Below are 14,919 nucleotides of genomic sequence, written 5' to 3' on the forward strand. Positions count from 1 at the left end.
TCCCCCTTTCCCCAGGCTGAGTCCTAGATGCCCCAGCAGTCTGCTGTTTTGTTCAGGTTGGGCTGGGTGCACTGAACTTTTGGTACTAAACCTGCCAGAAAAATTGATCTGTCACCTGTCCCGACCCCTTAGACTCCTGCTGTCTCTTAGCGACCTGTGGTCAATCCAGGTGTTGTATTATATTACAGCTTTCCTGGTTGCAAAGTGAACAATGATCCTTACCAGATAACACACAGGCTGAGTTAGTACCAGCACACATCTTCAAAATTCTTTAGGGATGTGTCTACTGAGCAATTTCTGGTACCACAGCAGGTAGGTGAGGGAAATATTTTTTTTTTTTTAAAGATTTTTTTTTTTTTTTTTTATTTGAGAGAGAGAGAATGAGAGAGAGCAAGCACAAGAGAGGGGGGAGGGTCAGAGGGAGAAGCAGACTCCCTGCCGAGCAGGGAGCCCGATGCGGGACTCGATCCCAGGACTCCAGGATCATGACCCGAGCCGAAGGCAGTCACTTAACCAACTGAGCCACCCAGGTGCCCTAGGTGAGGGAAATATTTAAGGGCCTGTGGGATTTGCTTTACCGCCTAAATCATGCCTATTTCATGACTGCTTTCTTTGTCTATAAAAGAGACCGCAGAATAGGGTTCAGGTAAGGGAAGGACCAGCCTGGGCCTGGAAGGAAGACTGAGAGTCTGACCCTTTGGTCAGCCTCATTTTCTTGGATTGTGATAGACAGTTCCCCACCACCAACTCTTTTTATCTTTTGAGTAACACTTTTGATATAGTTGGGGGGGAGATTTCAAAAGTAATACATGCTTACTTTAGGTAATTAGAAAAGTCCAGAATATACAAGGTGAAAAATACAAATCATCCATAATCCTGCAGTCTAGGATTGCCATTTCGTATATGTACTTGTGGTCATAGATGGTATGTAGGTTGGTAGGTAGGTAGAAGCACAAGCCAGAACATCATTACATTTGGCTGTGCCAAGACAATGGAGTTCTTGACTCTCCAGAAGAGTGGGTTGCAAGGTGTCATTCTCAGACTAGCAACATAGGCATGCTTTGGGAACTTCTTAGTAATACAAATTTTCAGGCCTACCTCAGACCTCTTGGGAGTAAGAGTCTGGGGGCGGGCCCAGAGATGTCTCATTTAACCAGCCTTGCAGGTGATTCTAATGTATACTAAAGTCTGAGAACTACTGCTCTATAACTCACCTGACCCTCTGAACTACTGACCCATTCTGACCCCTTCCCCATCTGCTATATGGGATTGCCAGAAAAGATTCTCAATTTAGCTCATTGGAGTTTAAACTTAGTCCAAGCCAATCATTTATACAGTCCATTTAGGTTTAACTTTGTCTTCTTGGGACAACTGCTCAGTCTTTCAGATTTTTTCCCTGTCAAATTTATCCAGCTCCTCTCAAGACGGTGTCTGGGAATATGGGCTTTGCCTGTCCATGTCCACAGGGCTAGAGGGACACCTGGCCTTGTGCTGATGTTCCCCTCGGTGCTGAGTGCTGGTGCTGAGAGATAGCTGGCCTGATCTCATCTTTGGACATTCTGCAGGCATTTGCCCCGACATTTGTGACCACTGACATATTTGTGACCACTGACACGTTTGTGACAATCCTGTTCTTTCTCAGATTGTCCGGGGGCCAGGGCCCTCCCTCTGCTATCTAGGTCTTTCCATAGCTCCAGCAGTTACTGTAGACCCCTGAGTTTCTGCCACATCTTCTATCTACTCTTAACTGGCTTGGCTCCCTCATGCTGTCACCTGTCCATGTCCTAACTTGGGGTCCATACCCTGAGGGGATGCTCGCTGGACTCAGCCATGTCTCTCTGCCTTATTGGTCACGTGCCTTGAGCTTGCCTTGCACAGTGGTCTCTGCCCTGAGTACCCAGAGGAGACTAGGTGAAGGTTCTGTCTTCCCATGGTCCCTCTAGCTCAGGGGGCATAGCTTCTTCTCCCTCAAATCTCCCCAACTCTGTGTCCATTTTTCTTCCCTCTAATCTCTTATGCAAAGCCACTGATGTGTTGAATGACCCTCTTTTCCTAGTTCCCAGCTTTCAAGCTCATCTCAGGTGTAAATGCCTATTTTGAATGTCAAAAGCTAAAGAGTAATTTTTTCTCTTGGCATCTGTAATCATGCCTGGCCTCGAGGCAGATGGATGTAGGAAGGCAAAAGAGAAAAACACAACAATATGTTTCCAAATCTTACCCTCTTTTCATAATCAAATATATACACAACGTTCACATAATTTGGATTCTGCTGCACGTACTTTGTGATGGGTCTTTTTTTTTTGTCACTTATCCATATGCCATGAACACTATTTCCATGTCATTAAATACTTTTCTACAACATGACTTTTAATGGCTCTGAGGAATTCAATTAAATGTGTGGTGGGAAGGAAATTACATTGCTATTTTCAAAGCTATTGGCAGTTCGTCTTGGTTTCTCTGGGGCATGGTAGCACAATTTATTTAAGAGAGAAATTATTATTATTATTATTATTATTTTAAAGATTTTATTTATTTATTTGAGAGAGAGAATGAGAGAGAGAGAGCAGGAGAGGGGGGAGGGTCAGAGGGAGAAGCAGACTCCCTGCCGAGCAGGGAGCCCGATGCGGGACTCGATCCCAGGACTCCAGGATCATGACCTGAGCCGAAGGCAGTCGCTTAACCAACTGAGCCACCCAGGCGCCCAAGAGAGAAATTATTATTTTGTTTTAATTGGGATAAAAGAAACACTTTAATGAGCCTTTTGATTATACAAAGGCAAGAAGTAATGCCTTCACTGGAGCCAAAGTTTTAGGCGAAGAAGGAGATAAATGGTGGTGAAAAAGTTGTCTCCTTGAGTTGTTCTGATGGTTGTAGAGTTTTGGCTTCCTTTGGGAGTTTGGAGTCAGGGTTTGCAGCCTAGGATTCAGGAAAGGGAGGAGGACTTGGATACAAGTAAAAATGAACTCCAAAAGGTGGAAGTGGGCCAGTACAGAGAGGTGAGATGGTCAGCAAGAAGTCCATTGCACTGAGGCACAAAAGATGGATTTAGGAATATTGATGTCTCACTTTGACATGTTTTATTTTCCTGTCTTGTCTTCTTTTATCATAAAAATCAAGGAAAGACTATTGTACACACAGTTGCACACCCCACTGATGCCTTGAGAAATGAAGGAAGGGGGATGTTTTCATGTTTGCAGTGAAGTGGAAGGAGGGTAGAAATATGGCCAAAAGACATTAGACATTGAGAGCAGCATGAATCAGGGGGTGTCAGCTACCTCCAACCACTGCAGCTACTCCCACAGATTATGAGAAACATTCAGGAATCCCTGTGTCATAAAGAATGAGAAGTCCAGTTATTTTATTTGAGTATTAAATAACAGGGTGACCACACAAGGCTGGAAAGCCTGGGACACTTTAACCATAAGTGTATATTAGTTTGTTTAAACATGTCTTATTTGGGCTATTTTTTTCCCATTTTCTGCTGTCATTCATAACACTGATATAAGCAGCCTTATAGATAAAGTTTGGGTATATTAGTCATTGTGTCCCTGGGGCAAATTCCCTGAAGTGGGATTGCTTGGGTGATGGAATGCCCATTTCAAAGACTTGTGATGTAGAACAAATTTGTTTTCAGTCTTTGAATTTCCCGGAAGAACCTGTAGGGTCATGAATCTATCAGAATCACTACTTTGCTTGTTGTCTGTGAACCAGACGGAGGATTCCGGGTGTTTGGAGGAATGCCTATGTCCTGAGTTCAAATCCTCACACCACACTTACGGCCTGGGAAACACTGGGTGAGTCAGATCTCTCTCTCTCTCTCAAATTTTCCTCACTTCAAAAACAAAGATGATTCAGTATCAACCTCCTAGGTTTGATTTCATGGAAATTACGTTTAGAAAGTTCATAGAATTTTATAGATACTAAAAATCCATAGATACTAAAAATACTGAATTATCTGCCCTTTTTGTTCATAGTGAGAGAGACTTGAAGATTTCAGTGTTTTTGTCTCCGCAGCTCCAGAAAGGGAAGAAACATAAGCCATGTGGAACCTGCTTGCTCGGGTGTCCTCTGCCAGCCATTAGCCTGAGTAATTTGATTCAAGGATATTTATGACCCACTTTCTGAAAAGCTGCCACCCAGGCGGTGCTGTTTCTTATGTTCCCTTGCCGAGAAACCAACGGACAAGTAGAAATTGTGTGTTCTGTAAAGGGGCAGGTAGGCTTCTCGGGAAATTCTGGAAAGTCCGCTGGGTAAACACACGTCTGTTTCCCTAGGACTCACCAGGCTGGAGCCTGGGCGAGGGTTCCTCTTGTCCTCATTGGTGCTTCTTCTCTCAGACCCTCACTGGCAATCATTAGATCTCATCTGGCAGAGAGCAGGGGCCCTGCCTGTCTCTGAAACGCCTTTCTTTCATTAAGAATGAGTCATGTTCAGTATGGCCGGCTGGTACCAGAGGGGCAGGAAGTGTTTGCAAATGAGCTCGTGCTCCTTGACACCTGCGAGGTCAAATCCCACACACAGACAAGAGTTGCTCAGGAGCATGTGTACAGGGCAAATCGGGAGGAGAAATCCATGATGGTCCTATCTCTCTAGCTCCCCGATGTCACTGTGGAGGCTTTTTACAGATGTTCTTCCATCAGGGCTGGGCCTGGGGGGGTGGCTGAAGGAGGTGCGTCACGCTCTGCAGGGGTGGATCCCATCTTTATTTAGAATTCTAGAATTTTGCTTCTCATGGATTTTTTTTGGCATGGATTTTGATTAAAAGATACTGCTCTATTGGATTGAATAGTGTCCCCCTCCTCAAGTTCAGAACCTTAGAACGGGACCTGATTTGGAAACAGAGTCTTTGTGGCTGTAGTCTGTTAAGATAGGGTCACACGGACTCTCTTTTCCGGTTACTGCGGTGTGAAGAACCATGAGCAGCAAAGTCTCCCGAGACACGCTGTGCAAGGCGGTGCGGGAAGCCCTGCACGGGAACCAGCGCAAGCGCCGGAAGTTTTTGGAGATGGTGGAGCTGCAGATCAGCCTGAAGAACTCTGACCCTCAGAAGGACAAACGCTTCTCGGGCACCATCAGGCTTAAGTCCACTCCCTGCCCCAAGTTCTCCATATGTGTTTTGGGGGATCAGCAGCACTGTGATGAGGCCAAGGCAGTGGATGTTCCCCATATGGACATTGAGGCGCTGAAGAAACTCAACAAGAATAAGAAACTAGTCAAGAAGCTGGCCAAGAAGTATGATGCCCTTTTGGCTTCAGAATCTGATCAAGCAGATCCCACGAATCCTGGGCCCAGGCCTGAATAAGGCTGGCAAGTTCCCTTCCTTGCTGACCCACGATGAGAACGTGGTGGCCAAAGTGGATGAAGTGAAGTCCACCATCAAATTCCAGACTGGAAGAAGGTGCTGTATCTGGCAGTGGCTGTTGGCCATGTGAAGATGACAGATGATGAGCTTGCGTACAACATCCACTTAGCGGTCAATTTCCTGGTGTCCTTGCTCAAGAAGAATTGGCAGAACGTCCGCGCTTTATACATCAAGAGCACCATGGGCAAGCCCCAGCTCCTGTACTAAGGCACAGCTCAATAAATCCTAGTGCTACCGTTAAAAAAAAAGACAGGGTCACACGGGAGTAGGGCAATCTCTAAGTCCAGGGACTGGTGTCTTTATGCGAGGACCATGCGATACACAGAGACACAAAATGGAAGACCCACACGTGAAGACAGAGGCGGAGACCAGAGTGATGCAGTGACAAACCAAGGAAGGCCAAAGATGGCGGCAACCAGCAGAAGCTGGGAAGAGGCAAGGCAAGCTTCATCCTTAGAGCTGTTGGGGGAAGAACAGCCCTGCTGACACCCTGACTTCTGACTTCTAGCCTCCAGAACAGTGACAGAATCAATTTCTGGTGTTTGGAGCTCTCCAGTCTGTGGGACTTTCTAATGGCAGCAGCCCAAGGAAACTACCGCGAGTGCATGAAAATACAATTTATCTCGATCGCAGAGTTTTTTGGCGCCCTCTTAAATTCTGTACCTGCGTTGAATGCCTTTCTCTCCTTACCCTAGTGGCGTCTCTGTCCTCCCCTTTATCTCTTCTTAACAACCCAAGGAGGAACACACAGAGGAAAATTGTCTATGGGCTCCTTCCAATATGACATATACGATACATGAATGATATTAATGTGACTTATTTTGAATCCTCAGTTGGCAAGGTCTGAACATATCCAGCCTGTGGATATTTATGTCCAGGGATATTTGTTCACGTAAAAATACTTATTAGGCCCAGACAGTGTCAGAAACTGTGCTGGCTGACAACAGCAAAATACACAATCTCTGCCTTTAAGGAGTTCATGGTTTAGAAAGGGAGATAAGACAGAGACACAAGCATCACAGAAAGGGGTGGTGCAAAGCAGGGGTCGTGCTCCCCCAGAGGTTTTTGTCTGCCCCACAATCCTTCCAGGCCCTTCACAAGAAACTCTCTAGATCCACTCCTTCTCATCCATGGGGCAAGAGTTGAAAGCTGAATGTCTCCTTTGCCCTGTTCCCTTCCTCCTGATTCCCAGTAGGTGTGGGCCTCCTGGTGTTCTGCCAACACCTCTTCTCTCTTGGCCAAGGTTGTGAGAGAGGAGATCAGGCCCATGATGATGTCAGAAAAACTCCCGGAGCCAGGAGACCCACGCCAGGGTTCAGAAAGAGCGTTGTCAAAATAGAACTAAGAATACACATTCCTTGGGAATGGTGGGGTAAGGCTAGGGCCCTGGAGTAGGCCTCAGAGTTCAAGGGCCACTGGGTGTCTACTGGTAGTAACAGGATAAATCAGATCTCTGCTGGCTTGGAGAGCCAGCTGGGAAGGAAGGGCAAGAAGGAAGAAACAGGCTGATGGTCCCATGAGCCTGGGATTCGTGGGTGATGCCATACTGGAAGAAGAACAACAGAGAAAAGAGGGATGGGCCGTAGCTCTGGTGCATGATTTTCCCAGCTGGAGAAAACTCAGCCCTCTTGGAACCAGCTGTATCTAAAGCCATTTGCCTTAGTGATGCAAGTTAAAAATAGTGGTAATTGCCAGCTCCCTGAGTGTGACCAATTATTACCATTATTATAATTGGACTGGAAATTAACCCACTGTATATGGAAGCCACAACATATCCAAACTTGTTTCAGGCCAGCTGGTGTAGAAATGCTAATGTTAGCGTAGTTGGTGTGTTCTTGGAAGAACTCAAAGAAGAGGTGGGAGGTGGGGGGGACAGTGGCGGCTGCAGCCCTTGCTTCTTCCCAGCCTCTGCAGCACATCTGAAATCCAGAGCAATGAGAAGCTGTGCCACGGGACTGATTGGCTTTGCCCCTCCTGGCGAAGCGGCATCCAGCCTGACTGTCCCCACGTGTTCACCTGTTCTCTGGGGGAATGGGTGTGTGAAGGCATGTGTGTGAAAGACACGAGTTGTGTCTTCCCACAATGGCAGCTTTATCCAATCATAAAGCAAAGTTAAATCACAATGATAAAGCACGTTCAGGATTCCAAACTCAATGACAAGTCACCATGGGATTAAACTTGGCTTCTTACACAGCATACAGAGCAGGACAGAGACAAGCCACACAACAAAGATAACAGAAGGGCGCAGGAAGTGAACGAACCCAACACGAAGTCAGTCTGGGGGCGTGCAGTTGAGATAAGGCCTCGCCACTTACTGCTTCTGACGTTCACGCCGGGAAGGCTCTCGGTTCTGTTTGGAGATCCATCGGGCAGAGCCTTCGGCAGCAGTTGCCTTCTTTAAGTGGTCAGACATAGAGGGGTCATGTCTGAAGAGTCTGACGGTTTGCTACCCACATCCTTCCCTTTGTAAAGGGATTTCATCAGTTTTGGGTGTCTGCAGACCTCCTCTGTTCTGCTTGTTATCAGTTCTGGGTGTCAGCTGACTTTGGTCCCGGTGATATCTCCTAGCTGCAGTACCTTAACTGCTTGCATCATTGCTTGACCGGGCGGGCCCCTGCTTGACATGAGAGACTCCATTTTTCTCTCTATAGGGTGCATGGCTATAAGCGTGAGGCCTGTGTGTTCTAGAGGGTCTGAAGAGGCCTGAGATCTCTGGGAACCCTAAACTAATCGAAATTCTGAGGTTCACATAGAAGATTTGTCCATTTTGGAAAACCAGACTTAATGGGAAGAAGTTGCCCTGCACAGTGTGGTAAGAAGAAAGAACAGAGGAGATTTCTCTCCCTGGCAACTCTACAGTAGAGCCGGGACCACGGTGAGGCCTGCAAGGCAAAATTTAAGGAGGATCTCACTCCCAGGTCCACACAAGTATAGTGTCAGCCCCAGCACAAACCTGAGAGTGAGGGCCTCCTTAAATTTTGTGCCCTAGCCCCAGTCCTACTCTCGGGAAGCCTGGCCCCTGGTCCTTATGGGAGGGGTAGTGAGCAGGATGGCTGTCATGGGGGTGACCTAGGAGAGGACTTGGGAGGATGGAGGCTTTTGTGGCAACTGTTTGTTGCCTCCCCAGACATTCACTTCTCCTTCTTCCTTTGTAACAGGAGCCTGATTTTTATTTGGGAGTGGTGAGCAATAAACCTAGTTTAACAAATCCCATAAAAAGATATTTCCCAGGAGCCCTTGTACCTTACAGCTTGGTCATGAGGCCAGGCTTCCCTCTTTGAAAGAGAAGCATAAATATATGCCACATGAGCAGGACAGGCTGCTTAAAAGGAGCTAAATAAACTGGAAAAACTTTTTTTTTTTTTTTGCCATTTTGACTTTCCTCCTCCTTCTAGCCCGCAATTTGTAAGCTCCAAGGATATCTCGGATCATCAGTAACCGTGAGAATGGAAGCCACATGCTAGGAAGACACAGTAAAAAGAGAAATCTAGGTCCTGAATGACACTGTGGAGCTGTTAAAGATGCTGTTATTAAATCTCATATGAGACAGGTCTTTATAGATATATAATCTATATCTCCGAGATAGCTCTGAGAAGAAGTAATTGGCTTCACTTCTTCTTCTTACAAAGGGCCATGCAGGAATTGAGACCCAGGGCTCTCTGAGTCCAAGTCCAAGCTGCTAAGGGCAGCTACCCTGTATCACTGTGAGGCAAGAGTACTCACGGCTAAGCTTTGGGAAACAAGCCGTACGGGTGTCTGTTTGGGGCAGAGCTGCCAGTCAGCCCCTTTCTTGACCCGGCTTTTGTTCCCATTAAGGGTCCCCGAGCAGCTTGTGCTCCCTAAACCTGAAGCCTGCTCAGGGGCTCTGCTGTCTCCCCACCTCTGTAGGCCAGGCCCAAGACGTCAGCCTCCCTCCTGGGGCCTTCGAGCTCTCAGCTTCCAGGAGGCCACCTGCACATGCTGATCCCGGCCAAGGGTTTTCTGATCCAACTTCCACACACTCAAATAGATTAGGATTCCATGAAATATTGATGCCTTTTCCTATGGTCTGGGGAAATCTGTATCTATCCAGATCAGCCAGGCTGACTGATAAATCAGGCTGAGGGGAGGCACTCTTTTGTTCCACTGCTTTGCCCTTCACTGACAGGAGAGGGAGAGGAGCCCTGGCTGGAGCACGCTCAGGTTTCCAGGGCAGCTCAGGACCAGCAAGGCTGCCCAAGGACAGGTTCTGTGGGGGGTGGCTGGGAAACAGGATTGTTCTTAGGAAAACCGTTCAGCCAATAGACAGGACAGGGCCTATCTTGTGTAACTTGAGGCCCCGCCCCCCGTCATATCCCAGGTCCCCCAACTTCCCACTTCTTTTCTGCCCCCAGATACTCAGGTCGCTGCTGATGTCAGAAAGTAATTCCTTTCCTCTTGAGGACTTTGAGATCTTCAGCAGGCTCCCCAGCCTGGCTGAAATTGTGGATTGTGTTTATCTTGGTGTTCAGGCTTGCTGATCACACACAGAGCTGATGGTGGGGGAGGGGGTATGAGAGACAAGGGAAGAGAAAGTTCAAGTGCATAGTTTGGCTCAAAGGGCAAGGAAGGGGATGAAGTGAGGTGGGCCACGCTGTGTGCCTCTGCCGGGGAAGAGGGACCCCTGATAAAGGGGTTGGTGCAAACAGCCCTAGTTATGATATTGCCTTCTTTGTGGGACCTTAGGCTGTCTGCAGCAACCCGCTGGTTCCAGGTGGTATGTTGGCTGTGCTGACAGGCGATGGGGTTGGGGGCCTTGGGGCACCCCTAATGCAAACCAGAGGGTACCAGGCACTGTGTCCATGCTTGGTTACCCTCAACCCAGCAGGGCTCAGGCCTGAGCAGGACAGCTACCACCCTCTGCCTCTGCGTGTGTGATGGTTAATTTTAAGGGTCAGCTTGCCTGTGCCAGGAAGTGCCCGGATAGTTGATCAAACATTATTCTGGGTGCTTCTCACAGGGTGTTTTTGGATGAGATTAACATTTAAACTGTCAGACTGAGTAAAACAGATTGACTTCCTGAATGTGGGTGGGCCTTATCCAATCAGGTGAAGGCCTGAATAAAACAAAAAGGCTGATCCTCCCTGAGTAAGAGAGAATTCTCCTTCCTGGTACACGTCAAATGGGGGACATCAGCTCTTCCTGGTTCTATAGCAGCTTCTGGCCTTTGGACTCAAACTGGGCTCTGCAGATTTTGGACTTGTTGGACTGCATAATTATATGATCCAATTTTCAATGACACACCTCTCTCTCTCTCTCTCTCTCTCCATATATATATATATATATATATATGTATGTATGTATATATATATATATATATATTCTATTGATTCTGTTTCTCTGGGAAACCCTAATACACACTGTCAAGAAGCATCCCCATGGTGACCCAAATTAAAGGGCCATCACTAACCTAATCATACCTGCCATGGGACAGCCAAACTGCCATGGGGTAGCCAATAGGGCTAAGGAACACATGTGGAAATTTCCAGAATTATCTGACATAAATCTTTAGGAAGGGTAGCTTGTTTCCCTAGTGTGAGAGCTAAGGAAATATTTCCAAGCCCTGATGGTAGGCTGAACAACATCCCCCTAAGGATGTCCACCTCCTAATCCTCAGAACCTATGAATGTGTTAACTCACAAGGGCAAAAGGGACTTTGCAGATGTCATTAAGGATCTTGAGATGGAGAGACTGCTCTGGATGGTCCAGGTGGGCCCAATGTAACCATAAGGGTCCTTATAGAGAGGTAACAAGAGGGTCAGAGGAGGGGGCAAGAGACATGGCAATGAAGCGGAGGTTGCAGAGGTATGCTCTGAAGATGGACAAAGGGGCCGTGAGCCAAGGAAGGCGGGTGGCCTCCAGAAGACAGAAAAGGTCAGAGAGACCAATACGGGTTATAGCTGGGAAATATGTTACTGCCCCGGGGCAGCGCAGGACGTTAAGAAGTCAGCCTGCGGCCGACACTGAGGTTGTGCAGCCCTCCCCACTGCCATGCACTGACTGACGCACTGAGAATGCAGGGGGAGTATGTATACACACGGGTGAAGTCATGATGTGGCTACTAAATGCGTCCTAACCGACCCAAACGTCAGCTGCGTCCTCTGTGGGCGCCTCAAAATGTTGCATGTAAGGACCAGGAGCCTGGGCACTTTTTGGAGACACTTAGGGTTTTCAAGGAAGGCAGGTCTATCCCACCAATGGTAGGGAATGGTGTAGGGACCCCTCTCCCGGCCCAGGATTGTGTTCGATGCCAGCACAGGACTGGACCAGGCGGCTTGCTTACCTGCTGTGGACGCTCTGGTGTACAGTGAGGGTGGCCTGAGAGAGCACGGCTAAGCAGCCAGACGACAGCCCAAGCTGTCCAGGTCACTGGGGACGGAGGCCGTCCTTCTGTTTTTTAGCTCCCCACCCACCCTGTAGGTTTCCTAAGTTTGGCTTGGCTTCCCAAATAATCGGATTTTCACATTCTGTCTTTATGTTTTCTTTAACTATTTTTAGATCCTTTGATTCTGCTTAGTTGGCCGCTGCTCTTCCCCCAAATACTTGAAGAACTTCCAATTCGGCATTTCGGCGGAGGCCAGGACTTGGGGCTGGGAAGCGGGCCCCCTTCCCACCGCAGCTCCCTGCTCTGCCCAATGAGGCCAGAGGCCCCCAGGCGGCCTTCCCGGCGGCGGGAACGAGCCAGCCCAGGCTTTCTCGCCGGCCACCGGCCGGGTGGGGCGGGGAGGCGTCGCTGAGGGTGGCCCTGCAAGGCTTTCCTCCAGAGAACCGCCACAGCCCTTCTAAAGCTTCTCTGTGCCAGTGGGCCAAACAGGACGGACGCCATGGCACAGAGATGGGTTTTTTATTTTTTAGTTTTTTAAGATGTATTTATTTATTTTAGAGAGCACGGGCGAGCACACACAGAGGGGGCGGCGCAGAGGGAGAAAGAATCTCAAGCAGACTCTGCTCTGAGCGCGGAGCCCCACGCAGGGCTCGATCCCAGGACCCTGAGATCATGACCTGAGCCGAAATCAAGAGTCTGACGCCGAACTGACTGCATCACGCCGGTGCCCCCCAGAGATGGCTTTTAAACTCCTGTGACATTTCAATACTACTTAATGATCTCTCAGTCACCTGGGGTATTCCTTCTCCAAAGCCTGGCACCCATTGGTGGCTGCCTGGGCTCCACTCCTACCTTTGGCTCCTACCACCTGCGTGACTGTACCGCTCTGGGGCCTCAGGGATCTCTTCTGTAAAATGGGTCTGATAATAATAGTGTCTACCGCCTGATACCGCTGTGAGGATTAAATGTGTCAATATCTATATAAAACACTTAGGACTGTGCCTGACACATAACACACACTGTGGAGGTTGTTGGCGGTTACTTGGGCCAAACCTCTGCAGCTTTCCCCCAGCTCCCATCTCCAGCCCTGAGCCTGGATTCTCAGGCGATGACGTTACTGTTTTCACTGCTGAGGAAACAGAGGCCTCGGCTACAAAGGATCTGGACTCCACTCCACTTCAAAGATTTACATTTCATGAATTTGCATCCCGTCCTTCTTGATCTCAAAGGGCAAAGGGCCCCTCCTCTTGGCCAGTGCTAACGCTCTATTTGTGGCCTGAATTCCTGCTCTTCCCGTCTCCTAAGTCTGGGTCTCCGGGGCGGCCATGCCCTGGGTCACTTCCCTTCAAGGCCACACTTCTTAATTGCAAAGGAAGTGGTAGTTAAAAGACATTCATGGTAGAAAAAAATACAAAGCACTAAAAATAAAAATCACCCAGAATCCCATTTAACTGGCCCCTCTACACCCCGTTGCCACCTGCGCAAGATGATCTATTCGTGGATTTCAACACACCATTTCTCTGCTTCAAAACTTTGCAAGGTTTTCTCCACTTCCGGCAGAAGCAAGTTTATCCTCCTTGGTAGGGGCCTGGGCTCTTCCGAGGTCTACGTTTCTATCCTTCCCTCCTACCCAGAGGCCTTTGAGACCTCCCTAAACTTTGCTCCTGGTCCTTCCTCTACCTGGTAAAATTCTACTGGTTATTGAAGCTCCATATTAAATGCTGTCTGTCGGTAATGCCTTCTGTTAACTGTCTCTAGGCAGCAGGGATGTTTCCTGTGTGCTCCGTGGCATTGTGTTCACATTTCTAATAAAGCACTTATCACATCCGACCACCTGTGCAGGTTGGAATTTACATGATTCTCTAGATTCATGGACTTTGGCTGTTGTTGAGCTCAGCACTCCTGGGAATGGCTGAAACACAGACGATAGACTACTTTCTCGGAGTTGTTCCAATAGGCATTTAACTTACCTTTGGAACAAGCGTATCATAAATGGTCCCAGATATCAATTTGCAACTGGAGCAGGGCATTTGGGGGGAGCTTATCTTGAGAGTGCCTCTATCATGGACACCTTTCCAGGGGGTGCAGGGGACTCATCTGGGCCAGGTTTTCTGCTGTAGGTTTGCCTTCCCGAGTTATTTAGAATCTGCTGCTCACTGAACTTGAGGTGGTCCTCAAGCTTCAGCAGGTGTTAGAATCACACCCTGGTCATGGTGGGGGCTGGGTTGAGGGGACTGGAGGTGGGGAAGGAGGAGGAGATGTGGAAATGCAGATGGCTGGGTCCCACCTCCAGAGTTTCTGATTTCCAGGAGGACTGCGGTGGGACCCAGTGATATGCATTTCTAATAAGGGCCCAGGAGACGCTGCTGATTTGGTCCTGGGACCATACCTCTCAGAAAATGGACAAGTGTAAGCTCTGCTTTCCTCCACTGCCCTGTCCTACGTTTTCTCTCTGTTTCTATGGCAATGGCTATGGTTTTCCTTTCCTCATTAGCATCACTACTAGTGACTCCTTTAGTTTTAAAACTGTTTTCCTGCTCCTCCCTGGCTCCCTTCCCCTTCTCCAACCTACGTATTATGAGCACCCAAACGACAAGGATTATGCCAGTATAATTTTTACATCCTTAGTGTCAATGACGACTGGCACACACTAGGAGCTTGAATAAATGCGGCAATAATTGGGCTGGGTGTCTGGTTCTGGCCCTGCTATTGAATTCCCTTTTTGGGCAGTGAGTTAAATACTGTCCATTCAATATTTATTATCAGTAAAATAAAGAGAATGATGCTTCAAAGTAGAAATGAATTAGAGAACTGGATTAAAAAAAAAAAAAGAGTCTGCCTAAAAGGAAGGTTAATTAACAACCGGTTAATTGATAAGGTGGAGGCCATAGCTGCCCCTGGCAGCGGGAATGGTTGACCAGGCAGCCAACAGTCCAGGTGGCCCATGGAGCTGCTTCCTGGGCAGAGAGTACCAAGTTCTGTTCCTTAACTTTTGCCACAAGAACACAGCTACTGCAGCATCCATGGGAAAAACTGTCCCCGAAGAATTTTGGTTTGGAGGAAAAAAAATAAGGAAATGTGGGCTCCACACAGCTGCCCTGGCCTAGAGCTTCACTGTATATTAATATAAAGCCTGACTATAAAAATAAATGTCTATCTTTTCTGATTTAAAAAATTCATTCACAAATTAGAAGTTTTGAGAATACAAAAAGTA

The 14,919-nt window shown here is 47.9% G+C and overlaps 1 long non-coding RNA gene and 1 pseudogene across 1 annotated transcript in view; one reads left to right on the forward strand and one right to left on the reverse strand.

Annotated features, from left to right (window-relative positions):
• Window positions 1-14,919, reverse strand: part of LOC145720573 (uncharacterized) — a 152,338-nt gene that overhangs the window by 42,966 nt on the left and 94,453 nt on the right. The gene's annotated exons all lie outside the window — the stretch shown is intronic.
• Window positions 4,896-5,584, forward strand: LOC102727000 (large ribosomal subunit protein uL1 pseudogene; annotated as a pseudogene).

The sequence above is a fragment of the Leptonychotes weddellii genome, chromosome 3, assembly GCF_054177405.1.
Source record: "Leptonychotes weddellii isolate Sample4059 chromosome 3, ASM5417740v2, whole genome shotgun sequence".
NCBI classification, from domain to species: domain Eukaryota; kingdom Metazoa; phylum Chordata; class Mammalia; order Carnivora; family Phocidae; genus Leptonychotes; species Leptonychotes weddellii.